This window comes from Narcine bancroftii, chromosome 3 (assembly GCF_036971445.1).
Source record: "Narcine bancroftii isolate sNarBan1 chromosome 3, sNarBan1.hap1, whole genome shotgun sequence".
In the NCBI taxonomy this organism is placed as follows: domain Eukaryota; kingdom Metazoa; phylum Chordata; class Chondrichthyes; order Torpediniformes; family Narcinidae; genus Narcine; species Narcine bancroftii.
The window spans coordinates 87137187-87157900 of NC_091471.1; the positions used below are offsets into that span (position 1 = coordinate 87137187).

General features: G+C 46.9%; 1 protein-coding gene across 6 annotated transcripts in view; it reads left to right on the forward strand.

The window, feature by feature from the left end:
• The first annotated feature begins 19149 nt into the window (after positions 1–19149).
• ipo11 (importin 11) overlaps positions 19150–20714 on the forward strand; it is a 433130-nt gene continuing 431565 nt past the window's right edge. For all 6 annotated transcript variants that reach the window (XR_011353505.1, XR_011353506.1, XM_069924487.1 and 3 more), the window contains exon 1: positions 19150–19236. The gene's annotated coding sequence lies outside the window, so the exon portion shown is untranslated. The remainder of the gene's footprint in view (positions 19237–20714) is intronic.

Sequence of the window (20714 nt, forward strand, 5' to 3'; positions counted from 1 at the left end):
GATATTCTAGCATTATCAGAGCTCCAGTATTTCAAATAAGATCTGTTTTAAAGTGTTTGTATGTGACCTACTCTAACAAGCCTTTCCCAATTTATCTCCCAGAAACATATCTATCTATATACTCTGACACAGTATTCAGTAAAATCCCCATAATTCGCACCTACAGGGATTTCAGATGTCTGATTGCCATTAGCAACTGTCAGAACAAACTATGAATGAGGGGCAGAGCAAGAAGGATCCAAGCAGATAAATTGGCAGCAGTGTTCTTTTGAATCTCTCCTTTGGCTAATTAGTTCCATCCAATAAAAAGAGGGGAAGCTCAAGCAGAGTGACCAATGTGTGAATGGCTCAGGGTAGGAGTGGCATTTTGAGGCTTTGGCTCAAGAGGCTTAGAGGAGCAGAGGCTGAGGAGAAGGTGCAAGGGTTGAAGCAAGGTAAGTACAGGCTTTTCTAAAATTTTTTTCTTTTTCAAAGATAGTAGAAATGACAGCCTAGGCAGTGATATGCTCCACTTGTAGGATATGGATTGTTGGGAAAGCCAACAGCATCCTTGACGATTTAATTTGCAAGAAGAGCATCCAACTGCAGCTCCTTACAAAATGAGTTAGATGAACTCCAGATCATTAGGGTGGCAGAGGAAGTGATAGGAGTTACAAGGACACTGTCAAACCTAGGAGGCTGGAGGAAGGTAGTAGTTAGGAGAGGGAAAAGGAACAGGCAGTCAGTGCAGGGTCACCCCTGTGGCTGTTCTGCTCAATATCAAGTAAAACATTTTGGATACTGTTGAGAAGGATGGCCTACCAGGCATAAGCCACAGTGGTCAGGTCACTGACATAGAGTTTGGTCCTGTGGCTAAGAAGGGAAGAGAGGAGAAGAGGCAAGCTGTAGTGATTGGGATTTCATGCTTAGGGGGACATAAGAGGATTTGTAAAATACATCGAGTATCCTGGATGGTATGTTGGCTCCCAGATGCCAGGGTCCAAGATATCTCAAGATCAAGTTCATGGGATTCTCAGGAGGGAAGGTGAGCAAACAGGTGTTGTGGTGCATGCTGGGACCAATAACATGGATAGGAAGGGTGAGGAGGTCCTGTGAGGAGAGTTTAGGGAGTTAGGTGCTAGGTTGAAGGACAGGAGCTCCATGGTTGTGATTGCTCTATGATTGCTACCTGTGCCAGGTGCTTCCTTTTCTTTCTTTGGCTTGGCTTCGCGGACGAAGATTTATGGAGGGGGTAAAAAGTCCACGTCAGCTGCAGGCTCGTTTGTGGCTGACAAGTCCGATGCGGGACAGGCAGACACGATTGCAGCGGTTGCAAGGGAAAATTTGTTGGTTGGGGTTGGGTGTTGGGTTTTTCCTCCTTTGCCTTTTGTCAGTGAGGTGGGCTCTGCGGTCTTCTTCAAAGGACGTTGCTGCCCGCCAAATTGTGAGGCGCCAAGATGCACGGTTTGAGGCGTTATCAGCCCACTGGCGGTGGTCAATGTGGCAGGCACCAAGAGATTTCTTTAGGCAGTCCTTGTACCTTTTCTTTGGTGCACCTCTGTCACGGTGGCCAGTGGAGAGCTCGCCATATAACACGATCTTGGGAAGGCGATGGTCCTCCATTCTGGAGACGTGACCCATCCAGCGCAGCTGGATCTTCAGCAGCGTGGACTCGATGCTGTCGACCTCTGCCATCTCGAGTACTTCGACGTTAGGGGTGTAAGCGCTCCAATGGATGTTGAGGATGGAGCGGAGACAACGCTGGTGGAAGCGTTCTAGGAGCCGTAGGTGGTGCCGGTAGAGGACCCATGATTCGGAGCCGAACAGGAGTGTGGGTATGACAACGGCTCTGTATACGCTTATCTTTGTGAGGTTTTTCAGTTGGTTGTTTTTCCAGACTCTTTTGTGTAGTCTTCCAAAGGCGCTATTTGCCTTGGCGAGTCTGTTGTCTATCTCATTGTCGATCCTTGCATCTGATGAAATGGTGCAGCCGAGATAGGTAAACTGGTTGACCGTTTTGAGTTTTGTGTGCCCGATGGAGATGTGGGGGGGCTGGTAGTCATGGTGGGGAGCTGGCTGATGGAGGACCTCAGTTTTCTTCAGGCTGACTTCCAGGCCAAACATTTTGGCAGTTTCCGCAAAGCAGGACGTCAAGCGCTGAAGAGCTGGCTCTGAATGGGCAACTAAAGCGGCATCATCTGCAAAGAGTAGTTCACGGACAAGTTTCTCTTGTGTCTTGGTGTGAGCTTGCAGGTGCCTCAGATTGAAGAGACTGCCATCCGTGCGGTACCGGATGTAAACAGCGTCTTCATTGTTGGGGTCTTTCATGGCTTGGTTCAGCATCATGCTGAAGAAGATTGAAAAGAGGGTTGGTGCGAGAACACAGCCTTGCTTCACGCCATTGTTAATGGAGAAGGGTTCAGAGAGCTCATTGCTGTATCTGACCCGACCTTGTTGGTTTTCGTGCAGTTGGATAATCATGTTGAAGAACTTTGGGGGACATCCGATGCGCTCTAGTATTTGCCAAAGCCCTTTCCTGCTCACGGTGTCGAAGGCTTTGGTGAGGTCAACAAAGGTGATGTAGAGTCCTTTGTTTTGTTCTCTGCACTTTTCTTGGAGCTGTCTGAGGGCAAAGACCATGTCAGTGGTTCCTCTGTTTGCGCGAAAGCCGCACTGTGATTCTGGGAGAATATTCTCGGCGACACTAGGTATTATTCTATTTAGTAGAATCCTAGCGAAGATTTTGCCTGCAATGGAGAGCAACGTGATTCCCCTGTAGTTTGAGCAGTCTGATTTCTCGCCTTTGTTTTTGTACAGGGTGATGATGGTGGCATCACGAAGATCCTGAGGCAGTTTACCTTGGTCCCAACAAAGCTTGAAAAACTCATGCAGTTTGGCATGCAGAGTTTTGCCGCCAGCCTTCCAGACTTCTGGGGGGATTCCATCCATACCTGCTGCTTTGCCACTTTTCAGTTGTTCGATTGCCTTATATGTCTCATCCAGGGTGGGAACCTCATCCAGCTCTAGCCTTAGGGGCTGTTGAGGGAGCTGGAGCAGGGCGGAATCTTGGACTGAGCGGTTGGCACTGAAAAGAGATTGGAAGTGTTCTGACCATCGGTTGAGGATGGAGATCTTGTCGCTGAGGAGGACTTTGCCGTCTGAGCTGCGCAGCGGGCTTTGGACTTGGGGTGAGGGGCCGTACACAGCCTTTAGAGCCTCGTAGAAACCCCTGAAGTCGCCAATGTCCGCGCTGAGCTGGGTTTGTTTGGCGAGGCTAGTCCACCACTCATTTTGGATCTCCCGGAGTTTGCGCTGAAGATGGCTGCATGCGCGACGGAAGGCTTGTTTCTTCTCTGGACAGGACGGCTTTGTAAGGTGAGCCTGGTGGGCAGCTCGCTTCTTTGCCAGCAGCTCCTGGATTTCCTGGCTGTTTTCGTCAAACCAGTCCTTGTTTTTCCTGGAGGAGAAGCCCAGTACCTCTTCAGTGGATTGCAGTATGGTAGTCTTCAACTGATCCCAGAGGGTTTCAGGGGACGGGTCCGTGAGGCGGGTTGCAACGTCGAGCTTTGCTTTGAGGTTTGCCTGGAAGTTTCCTCTCGCTTCGTCTGACTGCAGGTTTCCAACATTGAACCTCTTTCTGGGGGCTTTATTGTTCCTGGGCTTTGGCTTGAAGTGAAGGTTGAGCTTGCAGCGAACCAGCCGGTGGTCAGTGTGGCATTCCGCGCTAGGCATGACCCTGGTGTGGACCACATCTTGTTTGTCACTTTCTCGCACCAGGATGTAGTCCAGGAGGTGCCAGTGTTTGGATCGGGGATGCATCCAGGTGGTCTTAAGGCTGTCCCTCTGCTGAAAAAGGGTGTTTGTAATGACAAGTCGCTGTTCTGCGCAGAGTTCCAACAGGAGGCGCCCATTGTCGTTGCACTTGCCGACGCCATGCTTGCCCAGGATTCCTGGCCAGGTTTCTGAGTCTTTGCCGACACGAGCGTTGAAGTCGCCCAGGATGACAACCTTGTCGGCTGTAGGGGTACGTTGGATGAGGTTGCGCAGGTCGGTGTAGAACTTGTTCTTTTCTGCTGGTTCCGCCTGGAGGGTTGGAGCATAGACACTGATGAGGGTGATGTGACGCTTGTTTTGAAGTGGGAGTCGCATGGACATGATTCGGTCCGAGAGGCCTGTCGGAAGGTTTTCGAGTTTGGAGGCAATGAAGCTCTTGACCATGAAGCCTACACCAGATAGGCGTCGTTCATCCGAAGGCTTGCCAGACCAGTAGAGTGTGTAGCCTGAGCCGCGTTCGTGGAGGCTGCCTACATCTGCCAGGTGGACTTCACTGAGAGCGGCTATGTCGATGTCAAGTCTGAGGAGTTCATGTGCAATGAGGGCAGACCGACGTTCAGGTCGGTGGCTGTCAGCCTTGTCTAGCATGGTTCTGATGTTCCAGCATGCTAGCTTGAGTTTGTGAGCATCTTTTGAGGGGGAGGACGTGGAGGGGGAGGACGTGGAGGGGGAGGACGTGGAGGGGGAGGACGTGGAGGGGGAGGACGTGGAGGGGGAGGACGTGGAGGGGGAGGACGTGGAGGGGGAGGACGTGGAGGGGGAGGACGTGGACCTGTCCTCGGGCCTGCGCAAAGGAGCTTTTAGGTGGAGTGCAGTGCGCGCAGTACTGGCCCCACCCTTTACACCAATGGTTCGTGTGCCGTGGCCAAGCAAGCTGGGACGTGGCAGCGAGGTCCTTGGGTCGTAGGTTTTATATCGGAGTGGCCTTCTCCTATGCAGGTTTCTTACCCGGGCTGGAGGGGCCTGCCTCCCCTCCTAGGTCGGTCCATACTGCCCGGACCGGGGCCGAGGCCGCCGCATCTCACCCTGTGCCTGGACTGGGGCCGCCGCCTCCCACTCTCAGCCCGGATCGGGGCCTCCGCCTGCCTCACTCGACCGAGGCCGGGGCCGCCGTCTCCCCCTTGCTCCTGCCCGTATCGGGGCCGCCGCCGTCTACCCTTCGCCCGGACCGGGGCCGGGGCCGCTGCTGCTCTCCCTGTGCCTGGACTGGGGCCGCCGCCTCCAACTCTCTGCCCGTATCGGGGCCTCCGCCTGCCTCACTCGACCGAGGCTGGGGCCGCTGTCTCCCCCTTGCTCCTGCCCGTATCGGGGCCGCCGCCGTCTACCCTTCGCCCGGACCGGTGCCGGGGCCGCTGCTGCTCTCCCTGTGCCTGGACTGGGGCCACCGCCTCCCACTCCCTGCCCGGACCGGGGCCTCCGCCTGCCTCACTCGACCGAGGCCGGGGCCGCCGTCTCCCCCTTGCTCCTGCCCGTATCGGGGCCGCCGCCGTCTACCCTTCGCCCGGACCGGGCGCTAGTGTGCCAGGTGCTAGTGAGGTTAGAAATAGGAGGATAATGCAACTTAACATATGGCTAAAGAAATAGTGCAGGAAGGAGGGCTTCAGGTTTCTGGATCATTGGGCTCTTTTTCACGACCTGTTCTAACAGGATGATTTGCATTTGAACTTGAGGGGGCTGTCTTTTTCTTTCTTTGGCTTGGCTTCGCGGACGAAGATTTATGGAGGGGGTAAAAAGTCCACGTCAGCTGCAGGCTCGTTTGTGGCTGACAAGTCCGATGCGGGACAGGCAGACACGATTGCAGCGGTTGCAAGGGAAAATTGGTTGGTTGGGGTTGGGTGTTTCCTCCTTTGCCTTTTGTCAGTGAGGTGGGCTCTGCGGTCTTCTTCAAAGGACGTTGCTGCCCGCCAAACTGTGAGGCGCCAAGATGCACGGTTTGAGGCGTTATCAGCCCACTGGCGGTGGTCAATGTGGCAGGCACCAAGAGATTTCTTTAGGCAGTCCTTGTACCTTTTCTTTGGTGCACCTCTGTCACGGTGGCCAGTGGAGAGCTCGCCATATAACACGATCTTGGGAAGGCGATGGTCCTCCATTCTGGAGACGTGACCCACCCAGCGCAGCTGGATCTTCAGCAGCGTGGACTCGATGCTGTCGACCTCTGCCATCTCGAGTACTTCGACGTTAGGGATGAAAGCGCTCCAATGGATGTTGAGGATGGAGCGGAGACAACGCTGGTGGAAGCGTTCTAGGAGCCGTAGGTGGTGCCGGTAGAGGACCCATGATTCGGAGCCGAACAGGTGTGTGGGTATGACAACGGCTCAGTATACGCTTATCTTTGTGAGGTTTTTCAGTTGGTTGTTTTTCCAGACTCTTTTGTGTAGTCTTCCAAAGGCGCTATTTGCCTTGGCGAGTCTGTTGTCTATCTCATTGTCGATCCTTGCATCTGATGAAATGGTGCAGCCGAGAGAGGTAAACTGGTTGACCGTTTTGAGTTTTGTGTGCCCGATGGAGATGTGGGGGGGCTGGTAGTCATGGTGGGGAGCTGGCTGATGGAGGACCTCAGTTTTCTTCAGGCTGACTTCCAGGCCAAACATTTTGGCAGTTTCCGCAAAGCAGGACGTCAAGCGCTGAAGAGCTGGCTCTGAATGGGCAACTAAAGCGGCATCATCTGCAAAGAGTAGTTCACGGACAAGTTTCTCTTGTGAGGGGGCTGTAATGGAGGATTAAAACCATGTACCCAGATGCTTTTTGCTTATGTGGAACTGACGACACTGGGTCCACACGCAGGTCACCTTACTTTCAGAACTAGCAGATGTAATTAAACTCAGCCATGGGGACTTATCTGAAGATACACTTTGAAATGGAATTCCACTGTGAGGCCCAGGAAAAGCAGTTGTCAAATGCAACACTCTGAAATTGATGAATTGGTCACAACCTGTCTTGCTCGAGAAGTTTTAATAAGTCTTTGTATCTACGAGATAAACCAGGAAATCATAACATCCTGGTTCCATAATAATTAATCTTCTAAATTGTAGAATATAATGTTCAGTTTTGATTTTGACTGACAAATATTAGAAGGAGTAGGCGCATGATTAATTGTTTTTGGGGTATATAAGCTTGTGGTCCTGCTGCTGAAGTTTAGACTCTCCGAGGGGTGGGAACACCCCTTGTCAAGAAGGAAGAACAGCCAGAGTCCGAGCAACGTCCCGGTCGGGGGAGGTGGAGAAGCTGCTACCAGCGCCCTGACAACCTACTACAAGTGTGCAGTCGTTGCCTCGCTTCGGCAGTTGGGACCAGTCCAAGCGTTGATAAGTATAGTTGGGAAGGGCTTGCATATTGTAGTGTAAAATCAGCTTTTGAATTAGTAATAAACATTTGTATAAACTGAACTGCTCTTGGTGTGTGTGTCTATTTTCTTTCAGTAGCTCAAACACTGTGACCAATCTAAAATGAACAAAATGAGAGGTATAAGTTTACCCAAGACAGGGGCCTAACATCCTTGTGGGTAGGTTTGCTAGTGCTGCTCCGGTGGGTTTAGACTAGATTTGCAGGAGGATGGGAACCAGAGTGCCAGAGCGGATAGAGGAGTGGAAGAGGGAAAAGATTATGTGAAAATTGCATGCACTATTAGATGTCATCTGGTGTACATAGTGGAAATTTTCTAAAATGCATCTATTTTAATGCAAGGAGTATTGTAGGAAAGCGAGATATACTTAGAACGTGGATTGGCATGTGGAATTATGACTGCGGCCATTCGTGAAATTTGGTTGCAGGAGGGGCAGGACTGGCAGCTCAGTGTTCCGGGGTTCTTTTGCTTTAGACGCAATAGAACAGAGGGGTTGAAAAGGTGAGGAGTGGCATTGCTCGTCATGGAAAATATCACAGCTGTGCTCAGGCATGACAGACTAGATGGTTTATCTACTGAGTCTAAATGCGTGGAGCTGAAAACAGGAAAGGTATGACCACCCTCATGGGGTTGTATAATACACCACCCGATAGTCAACGAGAATTGGAGGAGCAAATCTGTAGTGAGATAGTAGACAGCTACAGGAAACATTAGGTTGTGATTGTAGGAGATTTTAATTTTCCACATGTTAACTGGGACTCCCAGACTGTTAAAGGGCTGGATGTCTTGGAGTTTGTCAAATGTGTTCAGGAAAGATTTCTAAATTAATATATAGAGATACCAACTAGAAAGAATGTAATACTGGATCTTCCTTTAGGGAACGAGACAGGACAAGTGACAGAAGTTAAGTGTAGGGGAACATTTTGAGTCCAGTGATCATAATGCCATTAGTTTCAAGTTAATTATGGAGAAAGATAAGTCTGGGCTTCAGGTTGAGATTCTAAATTGGAGAAAGACTAATTTTGAGGAAATGAGAAAGGATCAAGAATGTGTGGATTGGGATATGTTGTTTTAAGGGAAGGATGTGCAAGATAAGTGGAGGACCTTCAAAGATGACATTTTGAGAGTACAGAGTTTGTATGTTCCAGTCTTGATTAATGGCAAGGTTATCAGGCATAGGGAACCTTGGTTTTTGAAGGATATTGGGGATCTGGTTTGGAAGAAGAGAATAGATTAGGTATAGGCAACATGGAACCAATGTGGTACTTGAGGAATATAAAAAAAATGCAAGAAGAACCTCAAGAAAGAAATCAGGAAGGCTAAAAGAGGACATAAGGTTGCTTTGGCAGACAATGTGAAGGAAAATCCTAAGGGTTTCTACAGGTAAATTAAGAGCAAAAGGTTAGTAAGGAACAAAATTCGAACCCTTGAAGATCAGAGTGGTTGGCTTTGTATGGAGTCAAAAGAGATGGGGGAGAACTTGAATGTTTTTTCATCAGTATTCACTCAGACAACAACACAAAATTATGGGAAGTAAGGAAAACAAGCAGTGAATTCATGGAACCTATACAGATTAATATAGGAGGAAATGGTTGCTGTCTTAAAACATAAGGGTGTGTAGCCACTGAAAACGCAGTGGTGGCTGATGAATGCGAAATAACGACACACACAGTTGTAATTAAATCAGAAATAGTTTACTTGAGTCATGCACGTAATGTTTAAAACACTGAACCACACGAGTTAGGACCATCCAAATGGGCCATTGAGGCTGATTTAAGATGATGATGGCTTGTATGATGAAGCCAAGATAAGGCCATCCATAACGAAGCTGTAAATTGAGGTCCTCTGTCAGAAGTGATGTGATCAGGAATTAAGGAATGCTCATGCACAAGAGTCTGTAGAACCATCCACCACGCAGACTGCCTGAGGCCATCTCGTAAACCTATCGATCACCATGAAGAGATAACGGTAGCCTCATGAAATTGGAATTGGTCCCACAATGTCCACACAGTCATGGTCGAAGCAGCAAGTTACTAGTGGTAAGGGTTGTAGTGGTGCTTTTGCATGCAAATGGGTTTTGACTTTTTTTACAAGCTACACAAGATCTGGCCATTTACATGATGACTTTCTTCAGAACGTGCCAAACAAATCTGAAATCAGGCAAATGGTTGAGAAAAATCATGGACAGAATCAAAAATGCAACATCTCCACGAGGCTGGAACGTTGGCCATGCATGTCCTGTTGATCTGTTGCAAAAGAGTAGCTTGCCATCGGCATCGATTTGCACATCCTTCCATTGTAGGTTGGTTATCAAGGTGTGATATGACTCCATCTCACCGTCATGTGCTTGGGCAGCGGCGAGAGCTATGCAGGCAATATTATGGTCCATTGTTGATACCTTGAGTGCAACTGAGCGGGAAAATGTATCAGCCACTACATTGTTTTTTTCCAGAAATGTGTATTATTCTGGAAGAGAATTCTGAAATGAAGGACAACTACCACTGTTGTCAAGCTGACCAGGGCTCCGACACCTTCAAAAATGTGAAGGTCAAGGATTGATGGTCTGCGAATATGGTGAAGTGTCTGTCTTCCAAAAAGTAACTGAAGTGACGGATGGACAAATATATGGCTAGGAGCTCTTTATCAAAGGTGCTGTATTTTTTCTCGGCCTCATGGAGGTGGTGGCTAAAGAATGCCAATGGCTTCCATTGTACATTGACACACTGCTGTAGAGCGCCCCCTATAATCACATCAGATATGTCTGTTGACCACTCGCACCAGCGTCATATAGACCAATATCTTTACTTAACACAGATTATAAGATAATAGCTAAACTATTAGCAAACAGATTAGCAGAGTATGTACCGAAAATGGTAAATCTAGACCAAACTGGATTTATTAAAAAAAGACGCACAACAGACAATATTTGTAAATTTATTAACTTAATTCATGCAGTAGAAGGGAGTAAAGCGCGAACAGTAGCAGTTGCTTTAGACGCAGAGAAGGCCTTTGACAGAGTAGAATGGAATTATTTATTCAAAGTATTGCAAAAATTCAGTTTACCAGAGAAGTATATTAATTGGATTAAAGCATTATATAAGGGACCATTGGCGAAAGTGACAGTAAATGGATATATATCAAAGCAATTTAACTTAAGCAGGTCAACACGGCAGGGATGCCGACTATCACCTTTATTGTTCGCGTTAGCTATAAAACCACTAGCAGAATTGATAAGAACAGAAAATAATATAAAAGGGATAAAAATAAAAGACAAGGAATATAAAATCAGTTTATTTGCGGATGATGTTATAGTTTTCTTAACAGAACCAGAACTATCAATAAAAGAATTATATAAGAAATTGAAGGAATATGGAGAAGTGTCGGGTTACAAGATTAACGTAAATAAAAGTGAAGCAATGCCTATGAATAATGCGGATTTCTCAAAATTTAAGAAGGAATCACCATTCAGATGGCAAATGCAAGCAATAAGATACCTAGGTATACAAATAAATAAAAATCTCGGCCAACTATATAAACTCAATTATTATCCACTAATGAAAAAAATTACAGGACGATTTAGAGCATTGGAAAGATTTACCACTAACACTAATAGGAAGGATAAACTGTATTAAAATGAACATTTTTCCAAGAATATTATACCTATTTCAGGCATTGCCAATACACCTGACAGAGAAATTCTTCAAGGAGTTAAAGAAAAGAATTAGATAAAATAGGGGAAAAGATACCTGAACACATATTATATAAATGGGATGAAAAATTGGTACAACATAGAAGTTCTCCAGTATTATATCATCTACTCAATATTTGGAAAAAGATTCATGTAGAAAGAAATAAAACAAATTATCAATTACCAAAACTAATATTGACGCAAAATAAGTTACTCCCTTTTACGATAGATAACCTTTCCTTTAGAGAATGGGAGAAAAAAGGGATCAAAAGAATAGAAAATTGTTTTTCAGGAAATAGATTATTATCCTTTGAACAAATGAAAGATAATACAATATAACTCAAGATACAGTGCTGGCATATTACCAATTGAGATCCTACTTGAAGGACAAATTAGGAAGCAGTCTGAGTTTACCAGAGGGAAGTAACTTTGAATATGTGATTACAGATACAATGATAATCAAAAGATTTATAACAAATATGTATATTAAACTGCAAGAAAAGGAGAATGAGGAAACAAATGGTAAAACTAAACAAAAATGGGAACAAGATTTAAATATAAAGATAAAAAAGGAAACATGGGAGAAGTTATGTTCTGGAATGATGAGAAATACAATAAATACGAGGTTACGTATGATACAATATAACTGGATACACAGGCTATACATTACACCTCAAAAGTTAAATAAATGGGACCCAACAGTATCTGATAGATGTTTTCGATGTAAAAAAGAAATAGGAACAACAATTCATGCAATCTGGACATGTGAGAAAGTAGAAAAATTTTGGGAAGATCTAAACCAAATATTAAATAAAATTACAGAAAACAATATACTAAAGAATCCAGAGATCTTCCTCCTAAGTAACATAAAAAACAAAGAATTTGGAATTGATTTGGATGATGCACAAAATAGATTTGTTAAGATAGCTCTAGCCGTAGCAAAAAAATGTATTATGTCAACCAGGAAATCGGAAGATAATTTGAAAGTACAACAATGGTATATAGAAATGAATAAATGTATTCCATTAGAAAAAATAACATATAGTTTAAGAAATAATATTGAAATATTTGAACAAATATGGGAGCCTTACATGAAACACAATAGTGAAAACCTACCAGGGACATTCACTACCTAAATTAACGAAAGGAGAAGGAAATGAAAAGAATTGACTCAGTGGAATTTCTTGTTTATTTTTATTGAATGACAACATTGTTTGACTGGTTTAATGTATCCTAGATTATGTACTTTAAATGGACGGGAGAGGGGAGGTAGGGAGGGTGGGATGGGAGGAGGGAGGGGGGAGAAAATGGCACTGTATATATTTGAAAAGGAAAAAGTATGTATCATGGTTAATGTGGTTTATGGTGTGAAAAATAAAAAATTAAAAAAATTAAAAAAAAAAGATATGTCTGTTGAAAGGGCAGTGACTGGATAACAGCATGGTCGCTTGAGCTAATAGTTCCTTTTTCTTTATAAAAGCATTTCGACTTTCATCAGTCCACTGAATAGATTTGGCATTATCAGAGAGCAGATTGAACAGAGACTTCCTAATGTGAGCTGCTGCTGGAAGAAATTGATGATAAAAATTAACCATGCCCAAGAACTCTTGCAGACTTTTGACAGTGCTTGGTCTTGGATATTCAGTAATGGTATCAATCTTGGAAGGCAGCAGAACCATGCACTTATTGGTGATTGTATGCTCCAGGAATTCTATGGACTTTTGTCCGAAAACGCATTTATCTGGATTGATGGTCAGTCCAAATACTTGCAGATGTCTAAGAGTGTACGCAGATGTTCCATGTGCTCTTTAGTTTTGCTGGCAACTCGTGTAGATAAATGAAGATGTTGACTATGCCACGCCCCTTGCATCCATAACTCGCTGAAAGGTCTGAGCTGCATTTTTTAAACTAAAAGTCATACGTAAAAATTTGAACAATTCTAAAGGGGTAATTATTGCAATTTTCAGGTTGTCATCTGGTTCCACTGGCACCTGGTGATATCCGTGCATCAAGTCCACTTTTGAAAAGATTTTTGCCCCATGCAAGCGAAGTGCCTTAGTATGAATGGGAAAAGCCTTGGTAAAAATTGGGGAGTTAACTCCATGTTTTATGGTGGGGGTCAAAAACTGCAGAGTTGTAATTTCAGGAAACTCTTCTACAAGTCTGGAGAACTTATTAACAGTCTTACTCAGGGCTTGAAGACATAGCACAGGTATGTGATTCTGTTTGAAAGGTGGTACTATCCACCAGCCAACGCCCTTTTAAATCTACCATGAACTAATGAGCCTGAATGAAATTGGCCCTGAATAGTGGTCATGACACTGCTGCTATAATAAAAGGCCATGTATAAATGTTCCCTATCAAACTGAAAATTAATTTTTTGCTGCCATACGTGGGTATGTTGGAACTATTGACTGCGGTGGAAACACAATAACCACCAAAAATTTACTTTGGGATAGCTGATCCTAAACATATAGAAGGTTCATAGATTTTCGGCCAACCGTCTCAGCCATTAATGACAGTCAGCCAGGGTGTTTTCTTGAGAACGCACAGGGTGGCAGGCACCTACATGCATTGACTTCCCAATGCCAATGGTAAAAACACCAGGTGGAAGTGCCAGACTGGAGACGTTGCCTCATTACTGGAGCTGGTGCATGAAGAACATTGGCTTGAGAAGTAGTATCCACAATGGAGGTGCTGGGTGCGAATAGCTGTGATGCAATGACATTGTCCGAAGACCTTTTGGTGTGTTTTTTTGCAAGCCACAGGATGTCTGCCTCTGCAGCCACTGCCATGGAGTCTTCGAAAGAATTCTGCAATAATAAGAGTCTAATGTCTTCTGGGATCCTCTCCAGAAAGAGCTTTTTGAATAACATATCAGGCTGTTGGCCAGATGCCAGGCACAGCATGTCGAACATTAGTTCAGACGGGGTGCAGTCACCCAAATCCTCCATGTGTAACAGTCTGGCAGCCATCTCTTTGTGGGACATGCCGTAAATTAGCAGCAGGAGCGCTTTTAGATGATCATACTTGGGCTCTCCAAGGATGTCACTGACTCGCTTGGCAGTGGCTTTGTCCAAGGCACTGACAAGGTGGTAATAGCGAGTTGCATCTATCTCGATATTCCTGAGATGAAATTATGCCCTCCAGGCACCGAGCCATCTCCTGCTAACAACCTGGACTGGACCCTCCAGTGCTATAAAAGTGCCATGTGTTCTTCATTCTCCCTCTTTGCCAGCTTGGGACTACCCAGGTTCACTCTAGGCCTAGAAATGTGGAAGGGTGCTGGAGAAACTGTTGGTAAAATGTGCACTGTTAAAAGGGTTGGGAGCATTTAATTAGTGCTCCCTTGTAGCATAGAGCCTGCACTGAGTCAAGGAGTGGTGGGGCATCGTAGTGATTTTTCCTCTATCATTAAGCAGAACAACAGGCTGCTTTCGACCCAGTAAAGCAAGCTGTTGAAAAACACTGGCACTTGCCCCCCAGCCCCCCCCTCCAGGCAAGTATTCCTTTTAAATTTCAGATCTTGGCCAGTGAGGCGGTCGCCAAATACAACCTCTGGCAGAAGATCCAAAGGTGCAGAGTCCTGCTAGTCTTCTAGACAAAATCTCTGCCTGAAGCTGCCACTCACTACAACTCATTCGATACCGGGACATCGGCCAACACTTTCCTCAGGGTCGCTTATGATTTTGCCAGCACCTGGACAGTGACACCGAACTGACCAACAAGACGGTGCCAACACTTTGGTTAATGTGAAGGTGAAAGGTTTGTGGTCTGTGAAGACCGTGAACTCCTGCCCCTCCAAGAAATACTGAAAGTGCTGGATGATGAGGTAGAGGGCTAGCAGCTCCCTGTCAGAGGCACTATATTTCAGCTCCAGGGATCGCAGGTGCCGGCTGAAGATTCCCAGTGGTTTCCGCTGACCCTCAATTAGTTATTCCTGCATGCCACTGACTGCTGAGTTGGAAGAATCAACCATGAGTGCTGTGGGCATGTCCACCCACGGGTGTATCAGCAGGGTGGCATTTGCAAGGACGTCCTTGGCCTGCTCAAAAACCATCACTGACTCCATGTCCTAGGTCATTTCCTTGGTCTTGCCCGACATCAGGCTGAACAGGATTCACATGGTTTGGGCCGCTGATGGTAGGAATCAGTGGTAAATATTGATCAAGCCCACAAACTTCTATAGGCTCTTGACTGTATTGGGCCTGACAAACTGATGTATGGCTTCAACTTTCACCGGCAAGGGAATCGCTCCATGCCGGTCGATACGGTGCCCAAAGAAATCAATGGCTGACAGCCTGAACTGCACTTCATGGGGTTGATGGCCAGGCTGCATTCACTCAGGTAGAGGCAGGGTTGGTAAAGGTGCATCAAATCTTGGGGACATCGTTGGGGTAAACGGGAATCTGGTGATACCCACAGACCAGGTCATCCTTGGAGAAGATGCGTGCCCCATGCAAATTGGCCATAAAGTCCTGAATGTGGGCCACTTGGTAGCGGTCAGCATTGTGGCATCATTGAGCCTTCTGTAGTCACCATATGGCCTCCATCCTCCAGTCGACTTGGGCACCATGTGCAGCGGAGGCCCACAGGCTGTCTGAGCACCGGACAATCCCAACTCCTCCATTTTCCTGAACTCCTTAGCGAGGTGGAGTTTGTTGGGCAGGAGCCTGTGTGCTTGAGTATGTAGCAGTGGTCCTTGAACGTTTAGGAGCATCTGTGGAGAACTGCAGCTTAATAATGGATGGGAACTCTGTTAGTACTCTGGCAAATTCATTGCCTGACAAAGTCACAGACTCCAGGTGTGGGGCCAGTAACTTGGCTTAGCCAAGCGAGAAGGTCTGGAAGGGCTGTGCATTCACTAGGTGCCGTCCCTTGAGGTCCACTAGGAGGCAGTGAGCCCAGAGGAAATCTGCACCCAATAAAGGCCTGCGACACTGCTGCCAATGTAAATGACCAGATGAAACAGCTGGAACTGAACTGTAGTGCGATGGCTTGTGTGCTGTACGTGTGAATACTGCTGTTGTTGGCAGCAGTGAGCACCGGTCCTGACTTCCCAGCACAGGTGTCATAGGTCGAAGGGGGCAAGGCACTAATCTCCACCCCTGTGTCTTGAGCAACTTTCACCCAGAACTATTAGCAATGGCTGGCCCTGGCATATCCCGGAAAAGAACAGGGTGGGCAGCAACAGTGGGCTCCTGAACCCCACTTTTGGTGGTAGAATACCAATGGTCCGAACTGGGGTTGCTCCCTGCTGCGGCCCTCACCGGCTAAGTTGGTGGCATAGGGAAGGCCTGGGAACTTAGGGCATGACACAGCAATTTAGTCAATGGAGGCCACTACTTTGTCTGGATCACTGAAATCATCGTCAGCGATAAGGAGGTGAATATCTTTTGGCATTTGCTCGAGGAAAGACTTGTTCGAACAGTAATCATGGCTTTTGGGTGTCTCCTAGTGCCAGCATCTCGTTCATTAAGGCCAATGGCACACAGTTGCCAAGGTTGGCCTTGTGGAGTGACTGGTGTAAGAAGTCGATGATGCAGCCTGCTATTTCCTGGTCAAATGAACCGACCACATAGTAGTACTTTGTGCCATCTGAGATGATTTGCCTGACCTGGAATTGGACTTCAGCCTGTTCAAACCAGACCAGCGGCTGAGAGGTCCAGAAAGTCGGCATTTTCAGTGAAACTGCCTTCTGCGAGCTTGGGTCGGTCATCATTGGGTCCATTGGACCATCGGGGTCACCAATGCAGTGTGCGAGAAACCATGCAGAGTAGAAGGTGAGTTGAACCAACTGCTTTATTAATTTGAAAGCCGCACAGTTAAGAACCCTCTCCCAGTAGCCCCTGTGACTTGCCATGCGGCACTGACATCAGCCACTAGGCTGTGGGCTTTCACCACACCCAGATCTCCTACAGTCAGATCTGCCACTGACTTGCCTGTGACTCTGAGCCGGTTTGCCTGTTGCATGGGTCAGCCACCACAATACACACACACACACACTCAATATAGATAGATAATATACGTATTATAAAAATATATAGCTCTGCCCTCAGTCACATCTTCAAGTCAAGTTTATTCTCATATGATTGCACAAGTACAACCTGATGAAACAGCATTCCCTGGTTCTCGGTACAAAACACGCAGATATACAAGCAAACACAACACACATACAGACAAACAATAAATATGCAGGACAAGTATCTCATCTATACAAACAAATACATATTGTTTAATGAATAGGAGAATCCTGGTTGGTTTGTGTGAGCAGTTCCTTTGGTTGTAAAGCATTTTACTGCCAGTAGGAGGAAGCTCTTCCTGGGCCTGGTCGTGCTGCCTCTGACATTCTGGTATCTCTTTCCAGAAAGGAGTAGCTGAAACATGCTGAGTAAGCTGAACGTGAACCTCAGTGATTTTGCACACTCTCTTCAGACATTGATCCTGGTAGATCACATCAGTGATGTCCACTATATCAGCCCCCCCACATCTCCATCGAGCACACAAAACTCAAAACGGTCAACCAGTTTACCTATCTCGGCTGCACCATTTCATCGGATGCAAGGATCGACAACGAGATAGACAACAGATTCGCCAAGGCAAATAGCACCTTTGGAAGACTACACAAGAGTCTGGAAAAACAACCAACTGAAAAACCTCACAAAGATTAGCATATACAGAGCTGTTGTCATACCCACACTCCTGTTCGGCTCCGAATCATGGATCCTCTACCGGCATCACCTATGGCTCCTAGAACGCTTCCACCAGCGATGTCTCTGCTCCATCCTCAACATTCATTGGAGCGACTTCATCTCCAACATCGAAGTACTCAAGATGGCAGAGGCCGACAGCATCGAATCCACGTCGCTGAAGATCCAACTGCGCTGGGTAGGTCACGTCTCCAGAATGGAGGGCGATCGCTTTCCCAAGATCGTGTTCTATGGCGAGCTCTCCACTGGCCACCGTGACAGAGGTGCACCAAAGAAAAGGTACAAGGACTGCCTAAAGAAATCTCTTGGTGCCTGCCACATTGACCACCGCCAGTGGGCTGATAACGCCTCAAACCGTGCATCTTGGCGCCTCACAGTTTGGCGGGCAGCAACCTCCTTTGAAGAAGACCGCAGAGCCCACCTCACTGACAAAAGACAATGGAGGAAAAACCCAAGAGCCAACCCCAACCCACCAATTTTCCCCTGCAACCGCTGCAACCGCATCGGACTTGTCAGCCACAAACGAGCCTGCAGCTGACCCCTCCATAAATCTTCGTCCGCGAAGCCAAGACAAAGAAGAAAACAGGGGAGGTATTGAGAGCATCCTATGTAACTGGTTCGGGAACTGTACCATCTCAGAACACAACCTCAACACCAACAACAACGTTGAGTCGCACGACAGAGAATAGGTGGAAAATCTCGTGACATAGTGCGAGAATAACAAACTGAGTCCCGACATGGACGAGACGAAGGAGATGATCCCTGCAGCGGATAGTAAAGACTGCTGAGGAGATCATGGGGTCTCTCTCTCCCTGCCAGGACGGACATTTAGTTGTTTGCAGAATCATAAACCTCGAGAAGGACTCCGCACACCCAGTCCGCCAACTGTTCTTCCTCCTGCCATCCGGGAAGAGGTACTGAAGCGTTCGGGTCCTCTCGACCAGATTACGAGACCGTCCCCCCACCCACCACAAGCCGTGAGCTTTCTGAGCTCTGGGGACATGATGTTTATGATACTTTATTTATAAAAAGTTTCTGAGGTAATTAACCCACGTTAAATAATCAGCTCCGCGGTCCGGAGAAACACTATCTCGTTTTCATTGTACATTACAAGGTTTATGGCATGAACGACAAATAAACGCGACTTGACTTGCATGTATATCTTCTCCCTCAGAATATACACGTTACGTACCTACCACAGATGTTAGGATCACTAGCCCGCAACCAACCCCCAGACTTTTCCTTGTAACCCTGCCTGAACAGTGACAGATTTGCCACTCTTGCCACCTCACCTGTGTTTCAAATAAGAACTCGTAAATCTGCCGGTAATTGTTACAAATGGTCTGTAATCTGCCCCTTCCAGGCAGCTTTTCCATACATACTTACTTTTCTGGTTCTAACTGAAGGACCCTCGCCCTGAGAGCCATCGCTCTCTCCATATTGATGTCAGATTTGCAGCATCTGTATTCTTTTAGCTTTCTTTGGCTAGACGGCGCTCTATCTGGAGGGCGCTTGTTTCCTTGCGCTGCATCTGGCGCAGTGCCCAATCCAGCCGCTCTTCGCCGTGACGTGTTCGCACGCGCCCGCTCGAGAGCGCCGTGTCCGGCTGGTGGATGGCGAGGTCCTGGCTGCAGCGTGCAGGCACTCAGCTGGAAGTAGCGTGAGCGGCATTGGCAGAGCAGGTACAGTGTCGCCAGCGCAGTCGGCGCAGGCAAGGCTGGCTTCGAGCCGTTTTTGGATTACACACTTCGGTTGTAGATTTTATCCCGGAGATGAAAGGAACGGGGTGAACCTGCGGCGGTGGCCGGGCGATGGGCCCACATTCTACGGCCATTGACCGCCCTGTTCCAATCAGTACAGCCGTGAGCTATGGGATCATACCGACCCCTTTAATCTTGCTCAAAATCATGTTCAGGCCTTCCCCTCCATGAAAAACAAATGGTACCCTATCTAATTTGGGAGTTTAGGATCATTTTATCCATGTCTAATTCATTGTGGAATTTACTAGCAATCCTAGGGAACAATTTCGGGCGTATTTGTCCCTTGAGTTATCTCATTTGAGTGTAACACAAATGACTGCTAGGATTCGTATTTACCTAGTTCATTTCAATAAATCCCAGGGGTGTCTACTCCATTGCTTGAAGTATATTTGAACAGTAGGATTGGTGGAAATAGGATAGCCAATCCATGTTCACAGACTCCCACATTAATTACTGTAGTTTTCTTCTTTCTTCTTTGGCTTGGCTTCGCGGACAAAGATTTATGGAGGGGGTAAAAAGTCCACGTCAGCTGCAGGCTCGTTTGTGGCTGACAAGTCTGATGCAGGACAGGCAGACACGGTTGCAGCGGAAAATTAGTTGGTTGGGGTTGGGTTTTTCCTCCTTTGCCTTTTGTCAGTGAGGTGGGCTCTGCGGTCTTCTTCAAAGGAGGTTGCTGCCCGCCAAACTGTGAGGCGCCAAGATGCACGGTTTGAGGCGTTATCAGCCCACTGGCGGTGGTCAATGTGGCAGGCACCAAGAGATTTCTTTAGGCAGTCCTTGTACCTTTTCTTTGGTGCACCTCTGTCACGGTGGCCAGTGGAGAGCTCGCCATAGAACACGATCTTGGGAAGGCGATGGTCCTCCATTCTGGAGACGTGACCCATCCAGCGCAGCTGGATCTTCAGCAGCGTGGACTCGATGCTGTCGACCTCTGCCATCTCGAGTACTTTGACGTTAGGGATGAAAGCGCTCCAATGGATGTTGAGGATGGAGCGGAGACAACACTGGTGAAAGCGTTCTAGGAGCCGTAGGTGGTGCCGGTAGAGGACCCATGATTCGGAGCCGAACAGGAGTGTGGGTATGACAACGGCTCTGTATACGCTTATCTTTGTGAGGTTTTTCAGTTGGTTGTTTTTCCAGACTCTTTTGTGTAGTCTTCCAAAGGCGCTATTTGCCTTGGCGAGTCTGTTGTCTATCTCATTGTCGATCCTTGCATCTGATGAAATGGAAAGATAAATAGCACACTTGAAGAACTTTCCTATACCTGAGGATAGGTATTTGCTTCCTCTGGATGCTGTGTGACCTGCTGGTTTTTCCATTTGTGCATTGCACTCATCCACAGCATCTGCAGACTTTCTTGTTTAAACTTAGAGTTTTGTTTTAATATATTAGGGTAGTAT